The following is a 26,241-nucleotide window of genomic DNA, read 5'->3' as shown; positions in this document are numbered from 1 at the left end:
CATATAAATTACATCCAAAATAAATCATACCTTAGAGATAATCTTGTAAAAGATTGAGGATAGGCTTATTGGTCTTACCTGAGTCATATCTTTAGTATTAGAAATCTTGGGAATAAGACAAATCTGAGTGTGGTTAAAACTCTTCAAAATTCTACCCCTTGAAAAGAAGCTCTTAATTGCTCGAAACACATCACCACTAAATATGTTCTAGAAGCATTGAAAAAATTTTGCTGTCATACCATCATCTCCTAGAGCACTTTGAGGATGAATGCTAATTGTTGCACGTTTTACTTCTTCCATAGTTACTGGTTTTTGAAGCCTATGGTTCATGTGAGCTATAACCTTAGGTTCAAAATCAGTAAATAGGGGTTTAGGGTTCTTATGACAAGTGGAGGAGAAGATGTCCTTGAAATAAGATTCAGCCACAGAAGCAATATCAGCATTTGAAGTAGCCACTTCACCATCACTGCCAGTTAGTTCCCAAATTTTATTCCATCGGGTTCAATTTTTAAATTTCTGATGGAAGAAAGCTGTATTCTGATCACCAGATTTGAGCCCTTTAACTTTAGACTTATCTTTCCAATAAGATTCCTCATTTTGCAATGCTTTTTCAAGTTTGTCCTCTATTTCTGAAATGATGTCACTTCTATGAATTCCTGCTAAACATAGTTCCTATAATTCAGACTGTAGTAAATCAATCTCCACCTTCGAATTAGATCTGTGTTCTTGCTACCATATGACAATCTTATGCCGACAACGCTTTATTTTTTGAGCTAGGATATACATGGCTGAACCATCAATCTGTTCGTGCCAAATCTCTCTAACAATCTACCTTATTTCATCATTGGAACACCATCTTTCTTGGAATTTGAATTGCCGTTTAGATCTCTTAGTTCTCGGATTAGAGTCTAAGAGAAGAGGGGAGTGATCTGATCCTGATTCTGACAGTCTAAGAACTGATGCATTGGGATAGAGTTACTGCCAATCAACTCCTACCAGGAATCAGTCCAGTCTTTCCTGTATCAACTCATCACCACTCCGCCTATTCGACCAAGTGAATGGTCTTTCGACCATACCAATATCAATCAGGGAATTATCATCAATAAAACTGTTAAAAGTTTTAATAGAAGAAGGAGATTTAGCATGATCTGTAGGAAGTACTGTTGGGTTATAAGGAGGTATAATGGTAGTCATACTTGTACCAGAGACACCAATTTCCAGGACCATTCAAAGCTAGATTCCAACACAATTACAGAAGCAATAAAGCAGTTAGTAGAGGCTGACCCCTCTATAAAGGTGAAATCAGTTATTGCGGAAGTATAGTTGAAGTTCAATTACACCATCAATTATCGAAAAACATGGTTGGCAAAGCAAAAGTCAGTGAAAAGTATTTTCAGAGGTTGGAAAGCATCATACGAAACTTTGCCTATATAGTTTAAGGCTATGTGTTACAAGGAGCCATCAGCAGCCGTCCATTTTAAAACTATGCCTACATATCAGGGCCATGACTTTGTAACTGATATCCGGGTATTACATTGAGTCTTCTGCAGTTATTACCCTTGCATTAGAGCATTCAAACATTGCAAACCAATTCTACAGGTAGATGGGACTCACTTGTATGAAAAATATAAGGGTTGTCTTTTGGTTGTAGTTTCACAGGATGGTAATAACATTATTGTGCCTATTGTATTTGTCATTGTGGAGGGAGAGACTTCTGATTCATGGCACTTTTTTCTCAGTAACTTGCAACAACTTGTGATGATTTGAGATGGTGTAGAACTTACTCTGACCGACACAACTCCATTAGTTCAGCTATTGCTCGTAGTAACAGTGATTGTGACTGCTGCTCTTGATTCTCATGATCACCTACCAGATTTCCCTCTTGGTTATCTTGCTCCACAAGATTCGATAAGTTTAAGTGGTCGTCGTATTTTGCGTGGTACCAATATATGTAAATGTCTAGGGGATGTTGTAGTTGCACGAGAAGCTCAGCAAGAACATAATTATACCTGTTCGTCCATTGCATTACCCAAAATGAATGGGTGGTGGATCAGTCAATATTTCTAAGGTCAGTTAGGACTTCTTTGTGTGGTTGGTCCAGATTCTATGGCACTCTGCACAATTGAATGCTAACAAATGTCTGTTGGAATCACGTCTGACTCAATTAGACCAACACCATAAGCCTCGCAGACAAACTGGACACATATAAGAAACACATGATTAAACACTAAAAAATAATCAGGTTCAACCAAAAATAGACACTTATATCATGATAACATACTCGGCCTTCTTACAGTTCATCTAATGACTTCTTAAAGTGGGCAAGCGAATGAAATCTGTAGTGTCGGTCAACACGCTCTCAATTACACATTCACACTCGCTGATATCATTTATTTTGTTAACAAAATTTCACCGAAATATTAAAATACAAAGTACAATACTTAGTTGAAGTTGTTACTAGATAGTTTTACGTGTTTGCTAGCGCAAAAAGTCAAGGCTGTCGGGAATCAGTGCAAAAAATGATAGACAGATCCAGGCCCAAGTTAGGAAAAGTGTTGACCATCGACCTCCTTTCAGTCGAAACGAGATGCCCTACAAAGAGCTCTATACAAGTGCGTTAGGCATGCTGATCCCCAACTAAATTCTCTGATACTGGTGAAGTCGGACAACAAAGGCAAAAATTTTCAGTGCACCACTCCTTTAGACTTGTCTCCAAATAGAATCATTTCGAATAATAACATGATGTGGCATTTTACATACTTCTGCATCCCAATTTCATCAATCAAGACTAAACAATCTTTCATATTCCGTAGCCACGTCAACTTTATAAAACTTCCCCTACAATCTATCTTCCTAGGTACAATCCCAAACTGGTACAAGCATTTAACCTCTAAGGCATCGAAACTACTAATGATCACTTTTGTCATTGGAAGACCATTAGTCGGAAGACTAACAATTATAGCCACATCTTTTAATGTGATGGCACGCCCACCAATCGAAAGGTGAAATGTATGCGTTTCAAGATGTCATCTTTCGATCAGTGCATTAACCATTACTAACTGACACCAAAATTACTTTAATCTAAAAAATGTGATATATATATATATATATATATATATATATATATATATATATATATATATATATATATATATATACTATGTCTAGTATATGTCTATCCAGAATTCATTCATTAATAAAATTTAAATATATTTTATTTTTATTAACACATAATTAATATGATATAATTATAATAACAATTGTATCATTAGCTATTCAAAATATATTTAATCTACCTTTCAAAATTCTAGAATTATATTTAACTTCTAACAATAATTAACAGAAGTTAAATATATCTAAAATATGATTTAAATAATTACTATTTAATACATTAAAAATTTATTTTTTAATATCTAAACCTATGTAATAATAATAATAATAATAATAATAATAATAATAATAATAATAATAATAATTAATTTATTATTAACTAATTCTATAACCAAAAATTCTAAAACGTATCTAAATTACTTTAATATCACTATAATAATATTTAACACTAAATTTATTATAATAATATTTAAGATAACTAACTAATTCCTTCTTCTTGTTCACGTACGGCAAAATGATATATGTTAATTACTTAACTAATGTTATTATAAGATAACAATAATAATATCCAAAAATTTAAAAACATATTATAATACAATAAATATATTAATTAAATTGTTCAAAAACATAATATGATAACATATTATATATTTTTGAACGGTTTAATTTGTATACTCTAATTGAACTGTTCGATTACTTCTCCTCTTTTATTATAACAGCATAAAATATCGTATTCTCCAATAACGCTGCCACTCTCCTCACTATTTCAAAGTTAAAAAGTGCGAAATAGTGAGTGCAATAATGTATATATACTAAAAAGTTAATTTACTTACAATATTTGATTTATGCATGCAATTAGAGAGAAGTTAATGCGTTTAACCACCCTTTTATGAACAAGTTGTAAATGAGATAAAAATAGTATAAGAGTAAGATAATATTTGTATTGGAAATGAATTCTCTCAATTTTTTTGTTCAATTATTTAATAAAATGTGATCTTTCACTTTATATTCTTTAAGTAAGACTAAAAAAATATGTGAAAAAAATATTAAATGATAAAATATCATATTTTATCAAATAATTAAAAAAAAATGAGATCTATCCCTTCATATTTGGTAATTGAAATTTTACCAACGTCTTAATTTGGTCTTTCAATTTTTTTTATTTTTTATTTAATTGTATGTATTAGTTAAGAAAATATTTTCATCGATGTTATATTTTTTCATGCATTACTTAAGGTCTCAAAATGCAGCGATATCCAACTCAACCTAAAAGTTAAATCAGCACAGTACATGAATGGAAATAAACTTCACATGCCAAAATATTGATAGACTTTTTTTTTTCCATTGTCCTCTTATATTTGGTGAAGAGTGAAAAAGAACTAAAGAAGGAAACCATGAAAAATAAGAAAAAGAAGTGAAAAAACACACTCAAACTTCTTTTAGCAGCAATTTATTTTTAATATGGGTGTAAGATTGGTGTAATAATATTGAGATATTAATAATGTATATAAAAGAGATAGAGTAGTTAAAGGAATGAGAGAAATGATAAGAGAACTCTTTAATTTTGGAAGAAAAAATTTGATTTTGAAAGATTTGATTTTAAATGCAACGAGGGAATAACATACGGTACATTTTGGTTGTAAAATTAGTAGGGAGAAGGAAAGAACTCTTTAATTTTAAAAGGGAAAGATTTAATTTTAATTGCAATGAGAGAGTGACATATGGCATATTTTAGTTGTAAAATTAGTAGGAAAAAGAGTAGAATTCTTTAATATTGAAAGAAAAAATCTAATTTCAATTACAGTAAAAAAGTGACATGTGACACATATGGATTTGAAAAGTCACTTTATACAAATCGTGAGTAACGATTAGTTTTTGTTATTGTACGCATCAAATTATGAGTCACCATTTACCATTAATATCTCATTGGCTTTTTTTTAATAAATTTTTTACTTTCAAAATCGTAAGCCACGATTTGCTACTACTCCCATATTTGATAAACTAAACAAAACACATCCACATTTTTTATCCTGCAGTATATTGTTATGATGCTGAATATATTATTTTTTGTACTTAAATTTTTAATTAATATTAATAATATTTTATTGTTGTTGTTGTTGTTGTTGTTGTTGTTGTTGTTGTTGTTGTTGTTGTTGTTGTTCTCTATTTTAATTAATACAAATTAAAGTTTTATTACATAATAAATTAGAGATAATTATCAAATTTATTAAAATAATATTTAATTTTTGTTATCATTAACATATTTTAGATATTATTACTAGTAGTTATTATACAATATCATATATTTTATTTTAGAATAATATGATATATTTTTGTTATTATGCTAATAGTTTTACTATTATTAATCTTAGACAATAAACACCGTGAAGTTCTATTATTATTATTGACACTAATAAATTGTGACCAACGTTTTTATAATATTCAAAATTTGTTGTTTACAAATGGTTTGTAACGATTTATTTATTTGCTTTTCATAGAAAAAAAAATTAGTTACTACTTTTAGATAACGTTTTATCTTATTTGAAATCGTTATTCACTATTTCTTTTAACTTTAAATGTTCCATACCAATGTATTATACAAAAACATCATAATATTAAGTTAAATTACATTTAACAGTACAATATCGAAATTGAACAAAATGCTTATGTTCTAGCAAGCAGGGACGGTCATAAGCGGGAGAGTAGAGGCCTCAGTCCCTAACTTTTTTTTTAAATAATAATAATAAGTTATTAAGTATGATTTAATTTTTAAAAAAAAATATTTAATATTTAGTCTAATATAAATAAAAATCCAATTTAACTTAAATATTAATAATTTTTAATATCTAAAAAATAAGTAACAATATTAAAAAAATTTAAAAAAGATATTATTACTAATATTTAAGGGTGTCCGCGGATCGGATCGGATCGGATATGGCCAAAATTTCTATTCGATCCGCACTAAAATTATCGGATCGGATCGGATTCAATATCCGCAGTTTTTAAGGTTGATCCGATCCGATCCGATCCGCACATTTGCGGATCGGATCGGATCGGATATCGGATATATCCGCAAAACACAAAAATATTTTTAAAAGCTTATTTTTATTAAAAAATATCAATAAAATTTATTTTTTCTATTCTTTTAAATATGTTTACTCTTAAAATAATATTAAACATACTTTTCTTGAATAATAAATTAAAATAATTTAACATATATGATAATTATTAGTTAAAATAAAACATAAAAAGAATATTTTACTTATTTATTTCTTTATTTTTGCGGATACGCGGATATGCGGATACCAACACAAAATCCGCAATCCGATCCGATCCGAAAGCCTTGCAGATCGGATCCATATCCGTAATTTTCGGATCGGATTCGGATAAACACCGCGGATATGCGGATCCGATCCGATCGATGGACACCCCTACTAATATTTTTTAATTAAATAAAAATTTTCAAATTCTATAAAGTGGATTCTTTTTTTGGTTGTGACTGTCCTTCTTGATTCGTTTGGTATTAATTTTCTCTATTTCAACTGCTACAATGGAGAGATATTTTTCAATTACGAATATTGTGAAGAATAACTTAGAAACAAAATAAAAAATTAATTTCTTGCTAATTGTCTTTTAATTACATTGAGAAGAAAATTACTTAAAGATTTAATACAAATTCTATTATCGATGAATTGTATGATACGAAGAATCGATTATTTCGTTAATAAAGAGTACATATATTTTTTATACTTTTATCATATATTTTTCTATCGGTATATTTTTATAATACATCTTACATTATATAATTTTTTTACATATTTTTTAATATTATATGTATTATACCCCCACAATAATATTCCTAGTTCCTCCCAGTGGTGGAGCTTAGTTCAGACAAGGGGGGCTATGGCCCCCCCAAACTTTTTATAAAAAATTTAGTAGTATTTTTTCAAAAGATAAAAAATAGTTCAATTGACTTAAATACTTTACTATGACTTAAAGTATTTAATAAGTTCAATAAACAACACTCTCTCTATCTTTAAGTTCAAATATAAAAAATTAGATATTTTTTATTTATTTAATTTAATATTATTTTATATTTTACTATTTATTTAATTTAATTTTTTATATGGTAAAAAAATAGAACATTCAATGAGTATTAATATTATTGTATTTATATAAATTGATAAAAAAAATTCAATAAATATTATAAATTTTAATATTTGTCCTTCTAACTTCTTCTTTACATATTTTACAGGATATATATTCAAATGTTTATATAAAATAATAATGAAAATCAAAGAATTGATATATTTTTTAAGAGGAATGCTAATATTTAAGAAGGAGAACATATAACTTTTATAATATCAACACCTGTAGATAGTTCTTCTACTTTAATGAATCACGAAGAAAGTGAGATATAACCTTCAAAAGTTCAAAAAGTTACATATGATGACTTTAACCTTAACTTTTTGGAACGAGATCTTGAAAAACGGCATTAAATTTAGCAATATCACCCAAACCAGAGAGATGAGATTAGACGAGCTTATCTTAAATGAGGTCCATATGAAAAATATTTTGACAATTATTTTCTATCTGACCCCCTCAAAATTTTATTTCAAGTTCCGCCACTGGTTCCGTCCAGCACCAAGTTCAACCAACCTATCTGGGAAGGACAACAGAGCAATCCAGAAGAATCGGCCCCTACAACTGCAAGGTCACACACAGTGCATAGCTGACCCTCCTGGCCCAGCACAAAGCGTGCAGTGCAATACGGGCAAGAAACATCCTTCTGTCCGCGGTAAATTGGCACATAAGTTGCACCACAAACCACAAATGGGTTTCTGAAATCATAGTTCAACTGTGGTATCAGTCATGTTTTTTTCCGTCAGCTCCCAGAACTTGCCTTGCTGTCTTGGCATGGTTTTCCGATAGTAGGGTTGGTCTCGAGTAGCCTCCTCACAAAGTTGGCAGCTGTGGCAAGGTTCTTTGCCTTGTAGCAAACAGTCATTGCATTAAGCAAAGCTGGCCTCAAATGAGATGGGTGAAATAAGCGGCAAGCTCCTGCTGGCGTGCCGGATTGTCCTTAATTTCCCTTAATTTCTTTGACTATGATAATCAACTCCTTCACATCATCAACTTCCCTCCTCGACTCAAGGATAATCAAAGGAATTGTATGAAGGATACTGGTAAATGTCTTTAGGGCCTCGGTGAATTTGCCTGCTGTAGTTGATTTATAACCAGCTTTGAGCTTTTCATCTAATTGAGACGGTTTGAAAAGTAATGCAGGTGGGCCTCTTACATTTGGACTAGATGACTCACACCCACCTCTTTCTGGAACAGATGAGAAGTCACGCAGATTGGAGTGGCTGCTAGTATGAAGATCGAGGAATGGATCTCAAAGGAGTGAAGTTCTTCATTGCAAGTTGCCTGTTCAGTAACCTCATTGCTGTATCAAAATTGCCAGCAGCAGCATGATCAGCTGCAAGAGATGATTTCTGAATCCACATCTGGCTAACTCGCATCCCAGGTGTTGGGGCCACGAAAACTGAAGATCGAGTACCGGTAGAAGCTTTTGGAGTTTCAGCTGCAGGAGGAAGCTCCAGGTCTTCCAGCTCCCATCCGCCTTCTCCATCATCCTCTTCACCCGGCTCTCCGTCATCCAAAATTGCAGAAATGTCTCCATTTGTATGCCATCCACATCAACCATATCAAGCTCCTCACCCCAATCACCATTAGCAGCTTCATACTCTTCTTCAGCATTGCCGTCTGTATTGCTAAAGCCACCGTCAAATATGCCTCGCATGACCCTAAGAAGGGGTCAATCACGGCTGGTTATTAGAGGTGATGGTAGCATCAAGAGAGATGGTTTTTTCCCCTCAGGCAAAGATGGAAGATCATCCCCCAGTTCAGCTGCAAGCCTTTCAGCAACATCATGTAGTCCATGGACTTTGGCAGTGATGTATGCAAGATGCAAATGACCCACATTCTCCAAAATCTTAACACGCTCTCGGACATCACCCAGATATAAGCCATTGTGAAACTGGCCCATCACATCACTCTCGACTTCGGCAATTTTCAACATCTTTGCAAGTTTCTCCACATTACCAGTAATGAGATAAAGGAAAGACAATCTCTCATAATTTTTGGTCCTCTGGCATGCATATTCTACTATACCAGCATTACCTTGTGGAAGAGCTTCAACCCCTAATCGATACCAGTGATCTTTCTCATCAATTGCACTGGCTGATGCAACAACAATTTGAATGTTCCCACTCTCTAACGTTAAATTGAACCGAATTCTCTCATCTTTCACAAAATGGAGGGCAACTTCAGGAAACCCTTGCTGCTGTAGATATGCAATCATAGCCTGCCCACAAAGTTGGGAGTTCTTTATCATGTTCATGACATGGTCATATCTTTTCTTCAAGAGAGAAAGCTTAAAGATATATTCAGTCGCATCAATAGCTATAGCTCTGGTTTTCCCATCCCGACCCAAGCAGCATATGGTGTTTCCAACAACCTTTGTGATATAAATTGGGACATCCAGTGTTTTTATTATCCAGCTATCTCCATCAGGAGGGCAGTACTTGATATGATTTAATGTTGTGTAAATAAGGTGGATTCTGTGGTGGCATAGTTTTAGATGACTAAGGTTGGCTAATATTCTGTGCTTAGTCATTATTGCAATTACTTTGGGTATTTTAGCCATAGCAAAAGGATACCTAGCGTAGATGAATACAAAAAGCAACTACTTTCGTCTCTAAAAACTATGGAATCCACAACTACAACCAGACTATGTAATCTACGTTTTATTGCTAACGACACAGAACCTAGTTATCATAATTTTAGCATGAAACATAGCAATTGGAAAAGGAAAATACGCATTAATAAACAGAGTAAAGTGACAAATGAATTATAATATATCCAAAATTGTGGAGAACTTAACTTCCAAATACAATAAGAGAAATTAAAAAGAAGAAACCAAGTGAAATAACTATAATCACACATAATTGACATAAATGTCTAACTCAAAGTCACATGTAACACAACAACTATAATTTATATCTTACAAACAGATCTACAAATAAGAACAACAAAAGCAATACAATAATTCAAGAACAAACAACAATTCAATAACTCAACAAAAAATACTTCAGAAGTTCAGAACACTATCACTATATCGTATGCCTAACAGAAAGATTCACACAAGCAAATCAGCATATTTAGAACAACTGCATATTCATCGGATTTAGAACCAAAAAATAAAATTAGCAGATTTAGAGCACAACAGAACAGGTTCATACAAGAACAAGGAAGAGGAGGCAAAGTCCGCAGATTCAGAACAAGAACGAGACCGAGGAGAAGAGAGGGGAGAGACTAGGGGAGGCAGATTGCCAGCACCGGCAGCCAGGGTTGAGGATTCAGAGAGAGAGAGAAGCCTAGGGTTTCGCTCTTCTTCTCCACCCGAAACTAAACCACCCACGGCGGGCTTGGACGCCAAAGTCAACAAGCCACTCCGTCACCGATACCGCCACTTACCACACTAACCGTTACGGATGTCCTCCTTCACCGCTCGTACTGCATGCGACATCGCATTTGTCAGCTATGCTCCGCCGACACTATCAGTCAGAACCCTCGATTAAGAACAATGAAGCCCAAAAGGCCAAAACGACAGACAATGAACTCGTATGACCACTTTTTCTATCACCCATAATCAACATCTTAATTAATTTGGATTAAACATTCAAAACATTAACTCCACTTTCATTACAGTTTTCACCGTGCTTCATGAGTCAAACATGTCGACTCTAAGCTTTGGAAAGATGCCACGGCGTAACACTCTTATTGTAAGTGTATCCCTGGTCATCTTAGCCATTGATTTTGCCTGGCCACCACAGACGTCACCAAATAAAAATGCCATTTTCATCCCATGCTCCACTTTTCACGCGGATTGTCTCATGGAGAGTGCATTGGTGAACAAGCTTCTTGCTTGCAATGACAATGACATGTTTGCTGAGCAAGGCAACACTTTCCATGTCATTAGACCAGAAAACATACTTGATAAAAGGTGGGTCTGAAGATCACCAATAACAAGCCTCTGCTGAGGATCAAATATAAATACCCTATCCTCTGACCTACATAACAAGTTGCCTGTTCCAGCATAAAATATGGCATCTGTGGCAATCGGGAGAGCACTCTTTTTATCAAGCTCATTCTTCAGATTTTTAACTAGGACTTGATTGCTGGTTTTATCAAGCACAACAAACCTATTCATAGCCACAAAGACAGTTGATCCATCAGGACCTTTCTTTGGCTCTTGCATATCGCCCCTACCAATAAATGAGTCATCCTTGGATATGGTATACAACTCATAAGACCCGCCCTCCACATCTGAACAGAGAAGAACTGCATTTTCAGACGGGGTATAGGAAAGACTCTTCGGACTTTGATAGAGAGTTAAAGAACCAGGTCGTCGAATCGGAAGTACTTGCGTCTCTCTCTGTGTTGACAATCTGTGTTGACAATTGGTAGTAACGCAAAAACCGGTCTTTTGCATAGAATAAAAAATCACCACCAACTGCAAAAGCAGGCCTTTCTCTCTCCAAGCTTAAAGACAATCATTCCACTGTCATGACCAGCTGCCAACAGATTCATTTCAGGATGTATTGCAAGAATCCAAAATCGATCATGCTCTCTGCGGAAGGTTTGAAATTTGCGAGAAGACAGCAAATACTTTCTCGTCTTGGTTAACCATCTAGTACAAAAGTTAACACACACAAGAAATGTATTTTATGAAACATTTTTGTTGCCAGCTCTAAACAATGATATGCTAATATTTTTAATAACCAGAATGGCATCAATGAGTATAGTATATGAAAGCCTACGGCAGCTCAACTATAGTATGCAAAATAGAAAGTAATAGATACTACCACTCGGTTGTTATCCAGGAAACTAAAGAAAATAACTAGGCTTCAGTTTTACCATTCATCCTCCAAATTTCACTTGTCGGTCATAAGCTCCAGAGACAATGAGAGGAAGTGTAGGATGAAAAGCAGCCCAGTTGACCCCACGATCATGACCTTCCAACACATATTTAACAACTGCATCAACACCACCTAAAAGATCCGTGTTCATCTGATTCAAACGCAATATATCATCTGAAGGAGGCCCAGCCTTCTTTTCGAGAGAACCAATATCCCAAACACGAACAGTCAGATCCAGAGAAGCTGACACCACAATATCCTCTTTCGGATGGAATGAAGCACGCATAACGTAATGATTATGCCCTGTTAGGACAGATATACATGTTCGTGATTGCCAGTTCCATAAGCGAATAGTCTGATCATCACTTGCACTCACAATCCACGGGTTCTCATGATGAAATTGCACAGTGCGAATATAATCAAGGTGTCCTAGAAGAGTGAACAAACACCTATGCAACTTGTAGTTCCAAACCTTAATCTTGTAAAAATCCCGTCCTTGGAAAAAAAGGAAAAGAAAAGAAAGAAACCACCACCAATAAGCAGCAAATAATATGAACTTCCCCCTTCTACAAGTGACAAGATATTTTTTTTTTCTTAACAATAAAATACACCAATTTCCCTTCCTCTCTTTATGAAGTGATAAACATAAGTGCAGGAAAAATCACATTCAAACCCAACCAATGACACACAGAGCTTAGTTTAAAACTTAAAAGAACGGATTTGTTACTTAATTAACAGATCTAGATAATCTCAATTACACCAAAGATATATCCTTTTCATATAAATTACAGCCAAAACAAATCACGAAACATTACAAAGTGTACCCCTCAAGTGTACTGCTCACTGTATCGAGAGTAATGCTAGGGGGCAGCAACTTTTGTGATTGGTAGCCATCAAATAGCCATCAATGATGATTTAATGGTGTGAGATTGGTGTGAGGTTTCATCCAATGACTCACCTTACTCTGCTGGTTACATGCTGGCCAAAATTCAATAAAATTGCTGGCCCCCTAGACTTTCCCCTGTATCAACACCATGGGGCAACCAAAGATTAACAGGTAAAGAGATAACTAACAATTATATATTTATATATATGCAGTGAGCAGCACATTTTCCTTATTGTTAACATTGTTACTTGAAATAAATCTTCCTCGAATCTTTCTTGAAAAAACAAGTGTCGGCGGTCGGTGAATATTTAAAATAAATACTTTTATTGTGATGATTTTATATATCAAATGAAGGAGAGAAAAAAAGTAAATATATATGTCCTAACGAAAATAAAATCTCACCAGTGAACACGGATTTTAACTACGAAAAATGTGAGGTAGATCCACCCTTAAAGTGGAAGACAAGAAAGATTGATGTTTCAATTATTCTTTTTCTCCAGATATATCACAATTGTTTTCAGGTAATTAAGTACCCAAGTGGTTCCCAACAAACGTTTGGATGAATAACGCAAAAAGGTTAAATACAATAAATAACAATCTAGTTTAGAGTGGAGTTGGATTACTCCATGGCTATAGTAATGAGAAATTGTTAGTGGTAATCATCTCTACCTCGGTGTGAAATTCTATTTCCCCTTGCTTGGAATTTGTTGCAGGAACTTTAACCGCAACAGAGTCTCTCCAATATGTATTTGAGCTTTATAAACAGTACCAAAGGCACCTTGTCCTATGAGTGTTGTAAAATTATAGGTTGTTTTCTGCAAATCCCTGAAATGCAAATAAAAGTATTAAACAGAATGCAAATAACAAGTAAGAAGTAACAACCCTTCTCTTCATGTTCTGATCAGAAGAACAAGAATAACAGCAGCAAAAATAAAAAAATCAAATTCGATGAAGAGCAATGTTTGTGTGACCCTATAATCCGCATAAAAACTGGGAAGAAGAGATTTGAGGGATGAAGAGCAATCTTTGTGTGTACCTAGTAACCTCTCTCTCCTTATATATATATATATATATATTCTACATCATCATTCATGCACAACACACAAAATGGTATAGTGAGGTCTGTTGCTTTCATCATCATCATCCTTGTGTTTTTGCTGCTCCAACTAAGTTCAGCAAGAAGAGAACTCGCCCATGGTTCGCAGCGGCCCAAACATGGACGGCTCTGTTGTTTCCCACCATTTATATGTTGCGGCAGCATCATTGTCGTCCCCCCTGCCGGCAATTAATTAAAATAATGTAAGATTAATAATGTAAAACCCGCACTACACGGTTCCTTTTAAATAATTGGAATAAAGTTGCTCACCGATTCTACTGCGGTGCTTGTTACTAATGAATAGTGTGGGTATAATATCTATTTTGCTTTAATTTATTTTTTATTTTTATTTATGTTTAAAATATGAATATAATACGTATTATCTAAAATAAATATATATATTTTGCATATATTTATTTTAAATTATACATATTATATTAATATTTTAAACATAAATAAAAATAAAAAAAATTAGAGCAAAATAGATATTATAGACACTACTCATTAGTGACAAGCACCACAGTAGAACCAGTGAGCAACTTTATTCCAATTATTTGAAAGGAATCCGTGTAGCGCAGGTTTTACATTATTAATCTTACATTATTTTAATTAACTGCCGGCATGGGGACCGCAATGACGCCGCCGCAACATATAAATCGTAGGAAACAACAGAGCCGTCCACGTTTGGGCAGCTTCGAACCATCGGCGAGTTCTCTTCTTGCTGAACTCAGTTGGAGCAGCTAAAACACAAAGATGATGATGATGAAAGCAACAGACCTCACTATACCATTTTGTGTGTTGTGCATGAATGATGATGTAGAATATATATATATATTATAGGGAAAGAGAGGTTATTAGGTACACACAGATTGCTCTTCATCCCAAGCAACAGACCTCACTAGACCATTTTGTGTGTTGTGAATGAATGATGATGTAGAATATATATATAGGGAAAGAGAGGTTATTAGGTACACACAAAGATTGCTCTTCATCCCTCAAAACTCTCCTTCCTAGTTTTCACACAAAGATTCTGGTAAACATTTTTCTTTAAACCACAATTTTTTATATTACGTGTACAAGCTTATGTAATCATAAACAGGTTATGAGTTATGACCACGATTTTTAATTTATGAACACGATTTTTAATTATAATTTTATTTGTAAAATATTTTTAAAATATTATAAAAAATTATTTTAATTTATTATTTTTATTATTTTTAAATTAAATATTAATTATTTAACTTTTTTCGGTAATTAGAATCAAATTTTTAGATACCATAACAAATATTTTATATTATATATATTAAAAAAATATCAAATTTATATGTATCATATTCATATTAAATTAAAAAAAATTAACTTACAATAATCAAATTTAAATTTTTTAAATTTAATTTTAGTACATTATTAATTTAAAATATTTTTATGTATCTATTTAATTATGTATTGTTACGTAAAAAAAAAAAAAAACTATCTTTTATATTCATTATATGAATAATCATAAAAAAAATGAATACATTGAATAATTATGTAAAAAAATTTACATTGCCGATATATCAAAAATAAGTTTTCTACTCTTAAAACAATTACTCTACAACTAATTGTAGTTTTCAACTATTGATTACCTTCCATTTAATTAGAAAGTCTATTATTATAATATTTATGGCATAAATTTTTTTTTTTTAACCAAAATAGAGATTGCAAGAAAAATTATTTAAGAGTTAAAATAAAAAATATAATTAATAAATAAATTATTTTTTTTATCTCAACTAATTTTTTAAGAAAAAAATACTAAAAACTTTATTTATATTTAAAAAACTAAGCTTCAGTAATGAACTAGTTAGCTAGTTTTATAAAATACATTATGGCTATTTATTATTTTTTATTGAATTGATTTAATTATTTATTTATAAATTTGATATTAAATTAAATTTAACAAGATAAATATTACTGCATACTAAATTTAATAAAACAAAATCTTTTTCAACATGATAGATGACGAGGGGTGGAAGTTAGACCAATTAAGAGATTGTAATATAAGAACAGCGTTGTGAGTATAGCTCTTAACCAGCAAAAATTTGCCTCATCAATTTAGAAAGATTGTCACAAAAAAGGTTTAGAATAAAAATAATGGGAGTATGAGTCCCAAGTCGTCTCCCAACGAGTTGCTAGAAAGGGTGCTAATTTATTAATCAGGAGTTTCCGAGAGTTTTGAGAATTGAGTAACAGAAAATAAACAGTTGTAATTTAGTGCAATAAAAATTAAAAGAGATTTATAATATTCTAAATAAAAAGCCTTGACTGGGGGAATGATTAATTGGAAGTTTTATCCTTGTTGGGATCTCTTAAGTGTAGTATTAAAAAGGTTGTTGTTTTCACTTAGTTAACCCTTACTAAATAAAGGAAAGTCAAGCGATTGAGCTAACTCTTATTCGTAAATCCTAGTCCTCTCCCTTGGGAAGGTCTAGCGTTAGTAAATACAGAACTAGCCAACAACTTCTAATTTAACCATCACTTAAGCCTTCCAACTCAAGTGTCTCCTCATAATCAACCCCATGTCAAGTATGGAATCTACTCCATTGACATGAATATAATACTCAGAAAAATATAAGAAGAAGACATGATAAATTGAATAAAATAAAACTTTGAAAATTAATTAAGATAAAAGTAATCATTTTCACTAACAATCCATGAAAATAATCCAATTACCACTCTAAACAAGAATTAAGAATATGGAATAAATAAAAGAGTAAGTAAGGAAACAAATTAGAATAAAATCTTCTACGGAAGTGATGGCTCTTTAGTATCCAAAATCAAAAGCAAAAAACTATGAAACTATAAATGTAAACAGAACCTAGAGGAAGAGTAATTCTCTCTAGATTCAGATCTAAAAACCTAAAAACTATCCTAATGAGAATATGTGAATGTGTGTCTCTGTGTGTTGAGTCTCTGCTTGTTCCCTGGCTTTATTCTGTTTCTGGGCCAAAAATTGGGTCAAAACGCTGGGTCAAAACGCGGCCCGAAATCGCCCCCAGCGTTTTCTGTTAATTTTGCAGATCGCGCAGGTCACGCGTACGCGTCAGTCACGCATGCGCGTCATTTAGCGAATTTTCTTGTCACGCATACGCGTCGTCCATGCGTGCGCGTCATCTTGCAGAATTTCATTCCACGCGTACGCGTCAGGCACGCGCACGCGTAGCTGTAATTTTTTCCATTCCGCGCGCTCGCGTGAGCCATGCGTGCGCGTCGGTGCTCGCTAGTCATCTCCTTAGTTTCTTGTGTTCCTTCCATTTTTGCAAGCTTCCTCTCCATTTTCTAAGCCATTCCTGCCCTATAAAGCCTGAAACACTTAACACACGGATCACGGTATTGAATGGTACAAAGAAGAATTAAAATATACTAATTAAAGATCTCTAGGAAGCAAGTTTTCAACCATAGAACAAGACTAGGAAGGAATTGTAAAATCATGCAATTAGTATGAATAAGTGGGTGAAGACTTGATGAAACCACTCAATTAAACACAAGATAAATCATAAAATAGTGGTTTATCAACCTCCCCACACTTAAACATTAGCATGTCCTCATGCTTAGCTTAAGGAGATAAAATAAATAAGTAGGAAAAAGTAAGACTCATGCAATGCAATGCAACCTATGTATATGAATGCAACTATATGCTAAAATGATTTTGCCTACTTGGTTAAAAGTAAATAAGTTCTTCAAGACAAATATAAATCAAATATCACTAATTAAAATCATATAGTAAAAAAAAGTAAACTTGTAAGAAGACAGTTCATGAAAGCAGGGAACATAGAATTAAGCATTGAACCCTCACTGATGGTGTATATGCACTCTAGTCACTCTAGTGTATAGGATAATCACTCTACTCTTCTCTAATCATGCTTTCTAAACCTTGTTCTTCACCTAACCAATCAACAAGTATTTAATGTACCAATGCAACCATCATGAGGTCTTTTCAAGGTTGTAATGGGGCTAAGGTAAAGGTGAGGGTATATATATGGCTAAGTGAGCTATAAATTGAATCTTTGATTAACCTAAGCTCTTATCTATACATATACTCTATATACTTTTTAAATTCATACCTAGCTACCCAAAAATTCTGACTTTTGCATATTTCACATACTCATGTATCAACTTTTCTCTTAACTTTGTATCACACATGCATTGATCTTTTCATTAAACTTAACATTGGAGTAATTTTGTCCCCTTTTTCATTTACTTAATTACTTGAATATTTTTGGATTTTTTTTAGAGCATAAGAATAAACATAACATTACCAATGCACATGGATTTTTTATTTTTTTTTTTTTTTTAGTTTCACATGAGTAGGTACCCAAATTCTCAATATTTTATCATGACACATTCCCTTATTAACCCATGTTCCCACAGTTTTTTCACACTTTATTGACACACAATTTCTATCTTAAGTTAACCAAAGATTCAATTTGGGGTAGTTAATTTATTTTTCCGCTTAAGGCTAGTAATGTAGTAAAATATAGAACAAATGAGATTTTAAAAGGCTCAAAGTGGTTAACAAAGGTAAATAGAAGGGTAGGCTATCTGGGATAAGTGAGTTAATAAAATAATGGTCTCAATCATATGCATGCATATAATACATTAAATATTGGACATATAGGATGGAACAAAATATAGATTACAATAATAGAGAAGCAAACACACAAGAATAAAATTTTTATGGTTAAATATTGTAACCATATAATTAAGCTCAAATCTCACAGGTCGTGTGTTCTTAGCTTTTTAAACTATGTTCCAAATACAATCTTCAAACAAGTTTTAACACAAAAAATTTTGATTTAAATTAGTGAAATTTTTCAAAGATAGGATCTTTAAAAGAAACTTATTATTTTTCAACCAAATAGATCATGCATGCAAATAATATACTACTATGCTATCTATCCTATCCTAATAAAAGAAAAATAAATAAATATCCTATTTTATTGGTGTTAAGAAAGAGAACTTACCTCCGGAAGTCAAGTACTGACCGACCTCCCCACACTTAAAGCTTGGCACTGTCCTCGGCACCATCAGTCAGGAACAAAGGAGGGTTGGTAGTAGCATCTCCACAATCGGGACCATCATGGCTCTATGTGTTGGTAAATGAAGTGGAGTCCCGGGTGTCTGGATTTTCTTCAGGTGGATGGTTGCCAACAAGTAGCTCCTTGAGGTATGTAAATCTGCGCTTGTTACGGCGCTCTCTTTGTTTTCCTTTCCGGTCAAGCCGGTCCAATCTCTCAAGTATCTGATGGAGCAGTTGGTTTGTTGAAGGTGCTTGTGATGTGGGAGGAGAAAGAATATCTTCCGCTGGTTCTATGCTCTGGTTGAAAGTGGCTGCTGAAGGTCTGATATACTTCCCGTTAGGGACGTACTGATCATCCTGTAGAATCATGGCCTTGGTGTCCCCAGCTCTGTAGGAGACTCCGGCTGTTGAGACTAGATTTGAAACCAAGGCGGGAAAAAGGTATGTTACCCGCAATCTGTACATGTCCCATAGCATGCCGAATGTGTCTTGGTAAATTGAGGTGCTAGTCTGTAAGGATACACCAGAGTAGAACAGCCATGTCTGCAGTGAAGGAGGACTCGTGAGTGCTCGGAAAGACGTAATGGGACATGATCTGTGCCCATACTCGAGCCTCCAAGGTGAGTGCTGAAGCCAATATGCCCTTAGGTCGGGATTGATGGTATTCATAGATCCATCTGCTGCCAGGTTGTGCTATGACTCTGAGAACGGCGTCCCAGTCAAATTGGTATGTTTGGCGCTTGAATGAGGCTTTTTGGAATGCGTCCAATCCTTCTGGAGCAGGGGAAAGATCTAAAGCTTTCTGAATGGCCTCTTCAGTTATGGGAACTTACTTCTGACAGACATAGACAGACTGCAGGGTTGGCATGTGAAAATTGGAGTAGAATTCAACTACCCATAAAAGGTTAACCTGCCGTGGCTGTCTCCGTAGGAATCCCATTGTCTTCGTTCAATTCGGGGCTCAACAAATTCAACAATGTTGGTCGGGAGGACGAGAAGGTATTCATTATTATAGTTCCTCTCCACCAGGATAGGGAACATCTGCTCACAGTAGCGGTTAGTGAACCGCGCAGTGTCCTTTGCTAAAAAGGCTTTTTCTTTTTCATCACTTGATGATCCTCTTGAATCGCTTTGTTGAGGGCCTTACTGCTGTTGAAGATGGCTCTGCAACTAGTGCTCTTTTTGTTCCTTTCCTTGCTAGTGGTTTGGGAGTAGCTTTCTCTTTACCCTTCTTGGTGGCCATCCTGAAAAGGGAAAAGGTAAGTAACTTTTGAAGCTAAGGGTTAGAGCAAGGAAGAGGATGGTACAAGTGATAATCAATGCACGGTAAAGAAGGATGTCATTAACACATGGTCGCGACTTCATGTGAGAAGTTCATCAATAGAAATATAGCAAGTGCATGTGATGGCAAGTAGATGCAAGATGTTTATTGGCATGCTGGCAAAGGCATGAGTAGCATAGATCAATCATCAATTGCTAAATTGTATTATCACTCGTAACAAACTAACCATCACGTTTGTATTGACAATTATATTTAATTAATAAAATAATAAAATAATTTTGTGAAAAACAGGCATTAGAGTAGTAGAATAATTTAAAAATAGTGCGCAATGCCATACGGGCGTTTTCACAAACACGTAGCATGCATGGTAAATATGTTATTGTAAGTATTGAATTTGAACATGCAACATCCCTTAAGAAGTAATATTAATTGTCAAACAATTCCTTAATAATCCACAAGCAATTGTAGAAGAAAATAATTACCCAAATAAATTTCTAACACCAATAAAAAAAATGTAAAAAGAAAAAGAAAGAAGAAGGAAACATAGAGTATGAAAGTAAAAAGAAAAAGAAGAAGAAAACATAAATAAAAATAATAATGGAAAAGTAAAGAGGGGAGAAGGAAAGAAAAGAACCTTGATATTGTATGTGAAAAAGAAAAAGGGAGAAAGTAAAAAGGGAGAAAGAACAAAGAAGGAAGAAGGAAGGAGAAAGAATTAAGAAGGGAGGAGAAAAAAATTAGGATTTGGGGAAGAAAAGATAAGATATTTGGCACTGATTTGGATAGGCTGTGCGTCGCATGCGACGCGGACGCGTGGGGCATGCGTTCGCGTAGTTGGCGCTATTTGCAAGTGATGCGGACGTGAGGGTCACGCGTTCGCGTGAAGTGGATTGTGCCATTGGCGCGAGAGCAGCCTCGCGTATGCACAACTTTCTGTTTTGTTTCGCATTTTGCAAAAATTTTGGGCGACGCGTGTGCGTGGGTGTCGCGCACGCATGAATGGCCTCTTTCGGAAAAATGACGCAGACGCGTGGGGTACGCGTTCGCGTGATAGGGCTTGTGCTTCCAGCACCATTCCAGCCCCACTCCATTATAACTCTCTGCCATTTACCTCTTTACGTCGATTATGCAGGGTCACGCGTGCGCATGGGCGACGCGCACGCGTGGGAGGCTGATTTTTCAAATGACACCAACGCGAGCGCATGGACATGCTTGTGCCTAAGGCGCGCCTCCAGCCACGCTCTCGCGTGACTCTCTACCTCTTTCCTTCTTGGTTTGAAGGCACGTATGACGCGAACGCGTCAGTGACGCTTGCGCGTCGCGTGCATTTTTTTATGTATACATAATGCAAATGCAAATGCAAGCTATATGCAGAGAATATGAGAAGAGTCATCAACAGAAACAAAATAGAATAAAGTAAAATAAAACTAAGACTGGAACGGAACAATCATACCATGGTGGGTTGTCTCCCACCTAGCACTTTGCTTTTATGTCCTTAAGTTGGACGGTCTTCAGGCTCATTCTGCTTCTGTTGGTGGGTTTTCCAAGAGAAAAACATCTAACTCTTTGTGATCCTTCATCTTTTCTCCATGATAAAGCTTTAGGCGATGTCCATTGACCTTCATGAATTTGGAGCTTGAAGGATGACGTAGGTGAAAAACTCCATATGGCTCTGCCTTCTCTACTCTGTAGGGACCTTCCCATCTTGATCTTAGTTTGCCTGGCATAAGCCTCAGTCTGGAGTTATAAAGAAGAACTAACTCCCCTGGTCTGAATTCTCTCCTTTTTATGTGCTTGTCATGGACAGCCTTCATGTTCTCTTTGTATCGCCTGGAGTTGTCATATGCTTCTAGGCGAAGATTCTCCAATTCTGCTAGTTGCAGCTTCCTTTTAGCACCAGCTTCTTCAAAATTCATGTTGCACTCCCTCATAGCCCAGAAAGCCTTGTGTTCTACCTCTACTGGGAGGTGGCAAGCCTTTCCGTATAGTAAGCGGAAGGGGCTCATCCCAATGGGTGTTTTGTATGCTATTTTATATGCCTAGAGTGCATCTTGTAGCCTGGCACTCCAGTCCTTTCTATGAGACTTTACTATCTTCTCCAGAATGCGTTTAATCTCTCTGTTAGACACTTCTGCTTGTCCATTGGTTTGGGGATGATAAGCTATTGCTACTTTATGAACAATCCCATGCTTCTTTAGTAATCCTGTCAGTCTCCTGTTACAAAAGTGAGTGCCTTGATCACTCACAATTGCTCGTGGGGATCCAAAGCGGCAAATAATATAGTTTCTAACAAAGGAAACAACAGTGTTAGCATCATCAATACGGGTAGGAATTGCTTCCACTCATTTAGAAATATAATCTACAGCTAACAGTATATAAAGGTAACCATTAGAGTTTGGAAATGGACCCATAAAGTTAATACCCCAAACATCAAAAATTTCACAGAAAAACATAATCTGTTGAGGCATCTCATCCCTCTTGGATATTTTTCCAAACCTTTGGCATGGGAACAAGATCTACAAATTTTAGCAGCATCTTTAAAAAGAGTAGGCCACCAGAATCCACAGTCTAAAATTTTTCTAGATGTTCTTTGAGGGCCAAAATGTCCTCCACTCTCAGAAGAGTGACAGGCTTCTAAAATGGATTGGAATTCTGATTGAGGCACACACCTTCTAATTACCTGGTCAGCACCACACCTCCACAAATATGGGTCATCCCATATATAGTATTTAGACTCGCTTTTCAGCTTGTTCCTTTGATGCTTAGTAAAATTGGGAGGGAAAGCATGGCTAACTAGATAATTAGCTACAGGTGCATACCAATGAGCTACTTCAGATACTGCATGCAAACTATCAAATGGAAAAGTATCATTGATAGGAGTGGAGTCATTCTTAATGTGTTCAAGGCGACTTAGGTGGTCTGCCACTAAATATTGGTTACCACTCCTATCCTTAATTTCTAAGTCAAATTCTTGTAGCAACAGTATCCAACGTATTAGCCTTGGTTTGGACTCTTTTTTTGCTAATAAATATTTTAGAGCTGCATGGTCTGAGTACACTACTACCTTAGTACCAAGTAAATAGGCTCGAAATTTATCCAGAGCAAAAACAATAGCTAGAAGCTCTTTTTCAGTAGTAGTGTAATTAGACTGAGCAGCATCTAAAGTCTTAGACGCATAAGCAATTACGAAAGGATCTTTACCTTTGCGCTGAGCCAGTGCCGCTCCTACTGCATGGTTGGAGGCATCACACATAATCTCAAAAGGCTGGCTCCAGTCTGGTCCTCTCACAATCGGAGCTTGAGTCAGGGCGATCTTTAGCTTATCAAATGCTTGCATGCAATCCTCACTGAACTCAAACTCAATATCTTTCTGCAACAATCTGGATAAAGGTAATGCTACCTTACTGAAGTCCTTAATGAATCTCCTATAAAAACCTGCATGGCCAAGGAACGAACAGACTTTCCTCACGGAGGAGGGGTAAGGTAAACTAGAAATGACATCTACCTTTGCTGGATCTACAGAAATACCAGTATTAGACACAACATGTCCTAGAACAATCCCTTGTTTTACCATAAAGTGACATTTTTCAAAATTCAGTACAAGGTTTGAACTAACACACCTGTCTAATACTCTAGCTAAACTATCCAAGAAAAGGTTAAAGGAATTGCCATATACGCTAAAATCATCCATAAATACTTCCATACAGTTCTCAATAAGATCTAAAAAGATACTCATCATGCATCTTTGGAAAGTAGCCGGTGCATTACATAAGCCAAAAGGCATCCTTTTGTATGCATACGTTCCAAAGGGACATGTAAAAGTAGTCTTCTCCTGATCTTCAAGAGCTATATGAATTTGAAAATAGCCTGTATAACCATCTAAAAAGCAATAATGGGATTTACCTGACAGGCGATCTAGCATCTGATCAATAAATGGCAAGGGGTAGTGATCCTTGTGAGTAGCTTGGTTGAGACGCCTATAGTCAATGTAAACCCTCCATGAATTATGCACTCTAGTTGTCAAGAGCTCTCCATGCTCATTCTTTACTGTTGTGACTCCAGACTTCTTGGGCACCACTTGTACTGAACTGACCCATTCACTGTCTGAGATGGGGTAAATGATATATGCTTCAAGTAGCCTGGTCACTTCTTTCTTGACAACTTCTAAGATGGTAGGATTCAATCTTCTTTGGGTTTGACGGACAGGCTTTGATTCCTCTTCTAAATATATTTTGTGCTCACAAACTTGAGGGCTGATGCCTACTATATCCGCTAAGCTCCACCCAATTGCTTTCTTATGCTTTCTCAATACACCGAGCAGTTGCTCCTCCTGTTGTGAAGTGAGCTCCCTTGCAATGATAACTGGGAACTTCTGATTATCCTCAAGGTAAGCATACTTGAGGTATGGAGGAAGGGGCTTCAATTTCAATTTCTGCTCTTTGCTAGGCTCTGGATCATCCGGGGCTAGTGATAATGGTAAGGTGTCTTCATTATGTTCAGAGGGTGTCCCCATACTTGGACCTTGCTCCATGTGCTTCTCTTCTACTTCTTCTTGGTGAACTTCAGTTACAGTTTCATCAATGATGTCACACTGAAAGATAGAATGATCTTTCGAAGGGTGCTTCATAGCTTCATTTAAACTGAAACTCACTGTTCTGTCATCTATCTCAAAGGAGTAAGTTCCTGAGAATGCATCCAGTTTGAACTTCGAAGTCTTCAGGAATGGTCTTCCAAGCAGGATTGATGACGGTCTTCCTGAGTCATTAGGGGGCATTTCCAGGATATAGAAGTCAATGAAAAATGTGAGCCCCTTAATGCTCACTAATACATCTTCAGCAATTCCAATTACTGTAATAATGCTTTTATCTGCTAACACAAAACGAATTGTCGACCTTTTTAAGGGAGGGAGCCTCAAGGTATCATATATAGACAGTGGCATTATACTAACACGCGCTCCTAAGTCACACATGCAATCAGAAAATATTACACCTCCAATGGTACAGTTTACCATACATAGACCTGGATCACTACATTTTTCAGGTATACTTCCCATTAAAGCAGATATAGAACTACCTAAAGGAATAGTTTCTAATTCATTAATTTTATCTTTATGTATGCATAAATTTTTCAGAAACTTTGCATATTTAGGTACTTGCTGAATAACATCAAAAAGGGGAACAGTTACTTCAACCTTTTTGAAAATTTCTACCATTTTGGGATCAAGTTCCATCTACTTTCTGGATTTCCTTGCAAGATGTGGGAATGGGATAGGAATGGCGCCACTTGCAGCTTCTGCATCTTTTGGTGCTCCATTCCTTATCTGAGCTACTTCTTCAACCTTGTCCTGTACTTCTTCTTCCTCTTCAACATCTTCCATTTCAGCGTCTTCCACGTCCACTGAGTCTTCAATTGGGGCATGCTCTATTGGGCTTGGCTCCTCCTGGGTCCTCTCTTGCAGTGTGGTTCCAGACCTCAAAGTGATGGCATTGATGCCACCCTTGGGATTAGGTAAGGGTTGAGAAGAAATTCCACTGGAGCTTAAAGGTTGGTTAGTAGAAGTAGGTAATGAATCTATTCGGGCGGCGAGAGCTTGTAAAGTGGCATTCAGACCATTTAAAGTAGAGTTCAGTGTAGTCTGCATGTCTTGTTGTCCTTATGCAAGAGAACGAAGTATCTCGTCATTAGATGAGAAAGTAGGATAAGTGATCTGTGGGACTTGTTGTTGGTTATGCTGGGGTCCTTGTGACTGTCTTAGGTGAGGAGCTCTGTGAGGTTGGTTCTGATTCTGCTGTCTGTTGTTGTTATTCCACCTCTGATTTTCATTGT

General features: G+C 35.3%; 1 long non-coding RNA gene and 1 pseudogene across 1 annotated transcript; both read right to left on the bottom strand.

The window, feature by feature from the left end:
• Nucleotides 1-7,494: 7,494 nt before the first annotated feature.
• Nucleotides 7,495-12,756, bottom strand: LOC107610624 (coatomer subunit alpha-1 pseudogene; annotated as a pseudogene).
• Nucleotides 12,757-12,814: 58 nt separating this feature from the next.
• Nucleotides 12,815-14,270, bottom strand: LOC148547356 (uncharacterized). Its single transcript, XR_015895500.1, has 3 exons — nt 14,018-14,270; nt 13,651-13,806; nt 12,815-13,116 (listed from the first exon to the last, which is right to left on the bottom strand). It is a non-coding gene; the product is annotated as an uncharacterized LOC148547356 (long non-coding RNA).
• Nucleotides 14,271-26,241: the final 11,971 nt, after the last annotated feature.

The sequence above is a fragment of the Arachis ipaensis genome, chromosome B8 (assembly GCF_059453495.1).
Source record: "Arachis ipaensis isolate K30076 ecotype BB chromosome B8, ASM5945349v1, whole genome shotgun sequence".
NCBI lineage: Eukaryota > Viridiplantae > Streptophyta > Magnoliopsida > Fabales > Fabaceae > Arachis > Arachis ipaensis.
The sequence above is the reverse complement of the archived record's forward strand: the minus strand, read 5'-3'. Positions and strand labels throughout refer to the sequence as shown.